Source organism: Schistocerca serialis, chromosome 6, assembly GCF_023864345.2.
Source record: "Schistocerca serialis cubense isolate TAMUIC-IGC-003099 chromosome 6, iqSchSeri2.2, whole genome shotgun sequence".
NCBI lineage: Eukaryota > Metazoa > Arthropoda > Insecta > Orthoptera > Acrididae > Schistocerca > Schistocerca serialis.
The window spans coordinates 728,473,863-728,481,290 of record NC_064643.1 but is presented as its reverse complement, the minus strand read 5'-3'; the positions used below and the strand labels follow the sequence as shown (position 1 = coordinate 728,481,290).

General features: G+C 41.2%; 1 non-coding gene across 1 annotated transcript; it reads left to right on the top strand.

Annotated features, from left to right (window-relative positions):
• The first annotated feature begins 4,263 nt into the window (after nucleotides 1-4,263).
• On the top strand, nucleotides 4,264-4,336 carry Trnap-cgg (transfer RNA proline (anticodon CGG)). The gene has a single exon. It is a non-coding gene; the product is annotated as a tRNA-Pro (tRNA).
• The last annotated feature ends 3,092 nt before the right edge of the window (nucleotides 4,337-7,428 follow it).

Genomic DNA, 7,428 nt, shown 5'->3' with positions numbered 1-7,428 from the left:
GAACCGTCAGCTGGAGTTTTAGGCGTATGAAGTTTTAGAATAATGGACAAGGAGAAGGACAGAAATATGTAACAGAAAATCAGTAAATCAATGGAATAATAAATACTGACCATTTAAAAGACAGGATTGTAGCCTATCCCCGATGTTATTCAATCTGTATATTGAGCAAGCAATAAAGGAATCAAAAGAAAAGTTCGGACTTGGTATTAAAATCCATGGAGAAGAAATAAAAACTTTGACGTTCGCCGATGACATTGTAATTCTGTCAGAGACAGCAAAGGACTTGGAAGAGCAGTTGAACGGAATGGACAGTGTCTTGAAAGAGGGGTATAAGATGAACATCAACAAAAGCAAAACGAGGATAATGGAATGTAGTCGAATTAAATCGGGTGATGCTCAAGGAAGTAGATTAGGAAATGAGACACTTAAAGCAGTAAAGGAGTTTTGCTATTTGGGGAGCAAAATAACTGATGATGGTCGTAGTAGAGAGGATATAAAATGTAGACTGGCAATGGCAAGGAAAGCGTTTCTGAAGAAGAAAAATTTGTTAACATCGAGTATAGATTTAAGCGTCAGGAACCGTTTCTGAAAGTATTTGCATGGAGTGTAGCCATGTATGGAAGTGAAACGTGGACGATAAATAGTTTGGACAAGAAGAGAATAGGAGCTTTCGAAATGTGGTGCTACAGAAGAATGCTGAAGATTAGATGGATAGATCACATAACTAATGAGGAGGTATTGAATACAATTGGGGAGAAGAGAAATTTGTGGCACAACTTGACTAGAAGAAGGGATCGGTTGGTAGGACATGTTCTGAGACATCGAGGGATCACCAATTTAGTATTGGAGGGCAGCGTGGAGGGTAAAAATCGTAGAGGGAGACCAAGAGATGAATACACTAAGCAGATTCAGAAGGATGTAGGTTGCAGTAGGTACTGGGAGATGAAGAAGCTTGCACAGGATAGAGTAGCGTGGAGAGCTGCATCAAACCAGTCTCAGGACTGAAGTCCACAACAACAACAACAACAACAACAACGACCATTTAAAGCACATTAGAACGCGATGTAGCCTTTTACAGCATGGGACAGCACCAATCCACAATTTTCGATTACTGATCACATCGCTATTCTTCCACGGGGATCAGAAGATACAAGAGTCAAACAGACAAGAAAACAGTTCTAACTAGTAAAACATGGGAAACCATCTTACCAAAAAGATGGGAAATGCTGCTATTGTCCATGAGAGATATGAGACACGAATATAAAGATTGGCAGGTGGGACAACTCTTACCCCTTCAGAATCGGTGAGTGGTGTACAGTCAGGTGGCAGACCAAACTGCGTGCGCACGTCAGTACGACAATCGCAGTGGGCAAGTGCATACTGTAGTGGGGTGACCAGCTCCCCAGCGATGTGATTTTACACGTGGCTAGCTCCAGAGTAATGGAGACCAGTACAGGATAAGTAAAGATGGCAGTAACCGCCACACTAATTCTTAATAATGATTCAACAGCAACTTGGCAAACTTGTGTCTGAACGAGCTCCATCTAGAAGCAGCACCCAAATGAGGTTGGGCAGGTGGTCTCCCTGGCTTTATTGCCTCGGAGGAGACAGTGAAGCGCCTACTCCAGAAACATAAAACAGTTCCTGTTGCTGAGCTTACCTGCAGCCTTTTAGCTGGAGTGGCAGAGGATGACTCCATAGTCCTTAGGTTGGTCGTTCTGCAGTGGTGACAGGAGAGCAGCTCAGAAATTAAAAGATTCCCCTCCGTGGTACCGTACTTGCTTCTCCAATTCTTTAACCTTTCCACGTCATGTTGTGATGTTCCTAAATTATTCGTTACACGGGTATTGAAATTACTTTGACCGTACCATCTTACCGTCCTCTATCGAAGAAACACGTCGGCGGGTACGTATTACCAAGAAAAGTTGATATTTTTATAGAAATTTGCATAGGAAGTATTCCGACTTTTTAAATATTCGCACAATCGGTTCGTGACTGCGGTTATTAGGTTTGAATTATTATTAATCGACTAAATAAGCTCTCTTTCTTTTTAAGGGTTGGACGAGACAGCCGCTGAAGTCTCTTGACGTGTGCGTGATACATCGCAGAAAAGTCTCAGGGCCACATGTTCAGTGCTATGCAACCACATTATTCGTGCACGTTTTCTAATATCTTATAGCAGTTATCCAGTTCTCAATTAAATTCACTGGATGTTCCTTACAAAAGCTCTAAGCTAATCTGATGTGAACAGTCTTACAGGTCGTCGATTCTGACGAGAAGATGTCGGCGTCTGGAACAGTGATACATTAGCTCCATTCATTAAGAGAGCACTGGTTAATTGCAGATGATTATGCGGCAGGCTCTTGATGTTATTTGGAGTTTAACTCGTCTGACCACTTACATAGCCCCCACTGCGCCTCGTAAAAAACGACTCAGTGTCACTATACCTATGTCTGTCTCGTCTTCCACGAGACGCAAACATCCACTCTGTATCGTGACTGGTACTGCAGTACCGAGCGCGCTCACTCTGACGTAACAAGACAACACTCAGAGGCGTTGCTAATATCACAGTTTACTCTCAACCAAACACAAAAATACCTAATATTCCGTAATATTTCCCTACAGACATTAGTCATTATAATAATAATTTACATAAAGTTACAAAGATTGTTAAACATGGTTTTAAAAATGCACTTACTCGTAGAAAACGAAACTCATATATTATTTTAATTAAAGATGAAATACAAAAGTTAGAGAAAAAAAATTATTTTTACTTGTACAAAATTAGATAATTCTTAAGAAAAGTATTGAAAAAATCACATGTGTGTTATCGTGTTACATATTCCATGATCCATTCATTAATATTCTTATCTCTCCCAGTAATTACCACCACTCATTAGGTCGACAAGTAACATTCAGTTAGTTATTGAGTCCATGCTTGCCTTCCAAAGTTATAATTGGCAATACAACCCGATTGTTAACTTTCTGTTTCAAACTTAGTGGAAGCTTAATTCTGAAAATTTATTTAGCTTTAAATATGCTAAGTAACAGCACTCCGCCAGCTCGAGTGGCCGAGCGGTTCTAGGCGCTCCAGTTTGGAACCGCGCGACCGCTACGGTCGCAGGTTCGAATCCTGTCTCGGGCATGGATGTGTGTGATGTCCTTAGGTTAGTTAGGTTTAAATAGTTCTAAGTCTAGGGGACTGATGACCTAAGATGTTAAGTCCCATAGTGCTCAGAGCCATTTTGAATAGCACTCCAGGCCATTTACACTCCACTCTTTGTTTTCTTTTGTCTCGTCGATCCAGTGGTAGAATTCATTCGGTGATAGATTCTAACAACAACTATATTCCTGATTTGGAAAATCGATAAGTAAATGCTTGAGTTCTCGGAACTATTTCAGTGAACGCAGAATGTTTTCAGATAACGAAATTTTGATCAAAATACTCCTCGAAGACAGAGTTAAAATAGATTTTGATCACACAGAAGTGGCATTACTTAGACGAAAGGTACTTGGCTAGTAACCGTTACTATCGGAAGAACCCTTAAATTTGCCGATTCCTTTCGCCTCAAGTTACAACTGTAAAAGTAGACTTTAAAATATGGTAGCAAGGAACATACTAAACATGCAACATAACTTGCGACTTGCCCTGGTCCCCCGACCAAGAAAATCTGAGACACAACTGTTAGTATTAAACATAAGCAACAACATTACTGACTTTATATTTCTTGTTTTAATCATCTTGGGGTTGAAGCTCTTTCCTTATCTCCGTGTTTGCTTTAACAATACGTACGTTTTTGGATAGGGTCCGCCTTTGGCAAAACACAATTTTGTTTTTTAACCCAAACATGTTTCACTGCAGTTGTATCATCTTCAGTGGGCTTTTATTTTCATCTGTTAAAGATAAAGAATAGTCTTTACTGTTTGTATAGATGTAACTACTAGTTTTTAAATTGTAATTACAGATATTTGAAAAAACACATGAATTATGAATTCATACCTGTTTACCACATGGTGTGGTTTATCTGATGTGTTGTGTTTCTACAGTGACTGTTTTGTTCCACAGTTTGTCATCTGCAACCACTTACACCTTGAAGTAGATAATTTATTTAAGCCAAAATTGCGATTTGAAAATTGTTATTTCTATGCCTGAAATTAATTTTGTATATTTGTATATTGTATATGTATATATATATGCAGCCCTACATGGTGAGACCATCAAAGGTGGCGTCATTCACATGCAGTGCGTTTTCGGAACGAATAGGCTCGTTGGTCTAGGGGTATGATTCCTGCTTCGGGTGCAGGAGGTCCCGGGTTCAAATCCCGGACGAGACCTTGCGTTTTGTACAACGGTGTGGTAACAAATCGCGTGGCGGCGGCTGTTTCGCGCATTTCCAGGCCTCCAAGTCAGCGCTAAAATCCGACAACCAGTTCTGAAACAGTTTCATGTTTCATTTGAGCCATGTGCACCCTGCTGATGGAACGTTTGAAGTTGATTTAAATGGTCACAGTAGAGATCGTAGCAAGTGTCTTGCTGAGTGCGACGAAAACGGGTTTCCGCCCGCAATCGAGCCGGGGACCTTCTGCGTGTTCGGCACGGCGCCTGGGCTCGGCGGCAGCTGCTGCTCTTTCCTTCCTTACGAGATACCGTCGATTCCCGCAGTCGTTATTGCAAAAGATGTCACGAAAGGCAATCGCTTCGTTAGCGGCACTTGGTGTGTGTGTGTGTGTGTGTGTGTTTCACTTACATTTTCTTTTTCCTCATCTTCATTACTGTCAAACACTATATATTGAGTTGCCACTGTCACTGTTTGACTGTTTACCAGCTGTAAAAACAAACATGGCAGGCAGTGGAGCAGCTGAAGGTGTAAAAACAAGATGGCTGACAGTGGAACAGTTGAAGGTTTTCCTTGCGGTTGTTCTGAATCTTTCAGAGGTGTCTGTGATTTTGTGTGTACTACTGAGTAACTCGAAAATCACGGCTGGTAGCGAAAACATTTCCCACTACAAAATTAAACCAACTGAAATATCCCACAGCAAAAGGCTCCAATTCATTCTTTTCTCTATCACTAATAGTTTCCGCGTTACAGGAGATGGATAAATCGCAGATTATTAAAAATAATGGTATAAAATTAATATTCATTATCAAATGAAGCGGTTTAAGAACGTCAGAGCACAGCAGAGGGGTATTAAGGAACAATTTGTGTTCTGAGGATGTAGCAGGGTTGGTAGTGGGGGCGGAGCAGTTGAGCGTAGAAGCGCGAGAGAAGGGGTATGTAGCCGGATTGTGATCACGTAGTTTCCACTGAAGAACGAGCAGGTAATTCCCTAATCGATCTTCCCAATATGTCACAGGAAGCAGCCACAGGGTATTTCACAGTTATGTAGCCCTCCTCAGGGCACCTTATGAATTACTGGTGACACAATGCGCAGATGCACCCGTGAGAAGGGGAGGGGGGTTGTTTATCTTCCACAGAGTGCGTTAACACTATATGGAATAAAGACATGAGTGACTAATAATACTAACGCAAGAAACGTTTATGGGTGGAATCGATGTAAATCTCTGCACATTGTTGTACACTGCTAGAGGGGAAAATTGCTCTTATTCATCCAGTATATTATTTGTGGCGTTCTTCCTGGAAAGACAACTGTCCCCATCACGAGAGGTGCGCGCTAATTAGTTTACAGACTGCATCTCCCCATCAATTCCTGCCCACTCTTCTTATTCGAGTAGACAAAACAACTTCATTGAGATCGTGTTTGTATAGTGGAGCTATTTTCAGTTTATTAAATGATTACTCGCCCCCCCCCCCCCACCCCCAACCCCCACGTTCATGCCCTAACGGTCGTGATTTTTAGTACTATGTTTTTCATGGCAGTCCCCCCCCCCCCCCCCTGCCACTGTACAAAAATTTGCGGCAGCGATTTTTTTCTCCGTATTCCATTTTTTTTTTTTTTTGGTCTCCGTTGACTGGCTAACTTTGAAATTGCACTGTGATGAGATGCAGATGGGATCACTAGCATAGTTTCACTCAGTACTGTCCTCCGGCGTAAACTTTTGGAGCAATGTAATTAAGGTCAAAAATCTACAGAGGCGATAGGTATCATGCACATCTGATGATCGAAATTCTTGCAGAATCCTCTTCAGGGATCTTCGAAGTATTTCTGGCACTCATATGCCGACACATTTACAGCGTATAGTATTTGTGGTTGATAATGAGGATGAGGGGCATGAAAGGGAAGCAGTGGTTGGGAAAGGAGTGAGACAGGGTTGTAGCCTCTCCCCGATGTTATTCAATCTGTATATTGAGCAAGCAGTAAAGGAAACAAAAGAAAAATTAGGAGTAGGTATTAAAATTCATGGAGAAGAAGTAAAAACTTTTAGGTTCGCCGATGACATTGTAATTCAGTCAGAGACAGCAAAGGACTTGGAAGAGCAGTTGAACGGAATGGACAGTGTCTTGAAAGGAGGATATAAGATGAACATCAACAAAAGCAAAACGAGGATAATGGAATGTAGTCAAATTAAATCGGGTGATGCTGAGGAAATTAGATTAGGAAATGAGACACTTAAAGTAGTAAAGGAGTTTTGCTATTTAGGGAGTAAAATAACTGATGATGGTCGAAGTAGAGAGGATATAAAATGTAGACTGGCAATGGCAAGGAAAGCGTTTCTGAAGATGAGAAATTTGTTGAAATCGAGTATAGATTTAAGTATTAGGAAGTCGTTTCTGAAAGTATTTGTATGGAGTGTAGCCATGTATGGAAGTGAAACATGGACGATAACTAGTTTGGACAAGAAGAGAATAGAAGCTTTCAAAATGCGGTGCTACAGAAGAATGCTGAAGATAAGGTGGGTAGATTACGTAACCAATGAGGAGGTATTGAATAGGATTGGGGAGAAGAGAAGTTTGTGGCACAACTTGACTAGAAGAAGGGATCGGTTGGTAGGACATGTTTTGAGGCATCAAGGGATCACAAATTTAGCATTGGAGGGCAGCGTGGAGGGTAAAAATCGTAGAGGGAGACCAAGAGATGAATACACTAAGCAGATTCAGAAGGATGTAGGTTGCAGTAGGTACTGGGAGATAAAGAAGCTTGTACAGGATAGAGTAGCATGGAGAGCTGCATCAAACCAGTCCCAGGACTGAAGACCACAACAACAACAACAATGAGGATGAATTTAGTATGAACTTTGAAGTTCAAATACACAATATTAGGAAAAAAAATTATTTCCGTATAGGCTGTACTGCAGGTCTAGAGTTCAGAACGGGTTTTATGTTCTGGTGCAGATGTCTAACAGGTTGCCATTACACATTGGCCAGGTAATGGAAATTCCCATGGACATGGTGGTCCCATGATGATGTTACTAACTTTCAGGTATGATGGAGAACAGTAAATTTATCAATTTGAGGTTGGGGACACTGG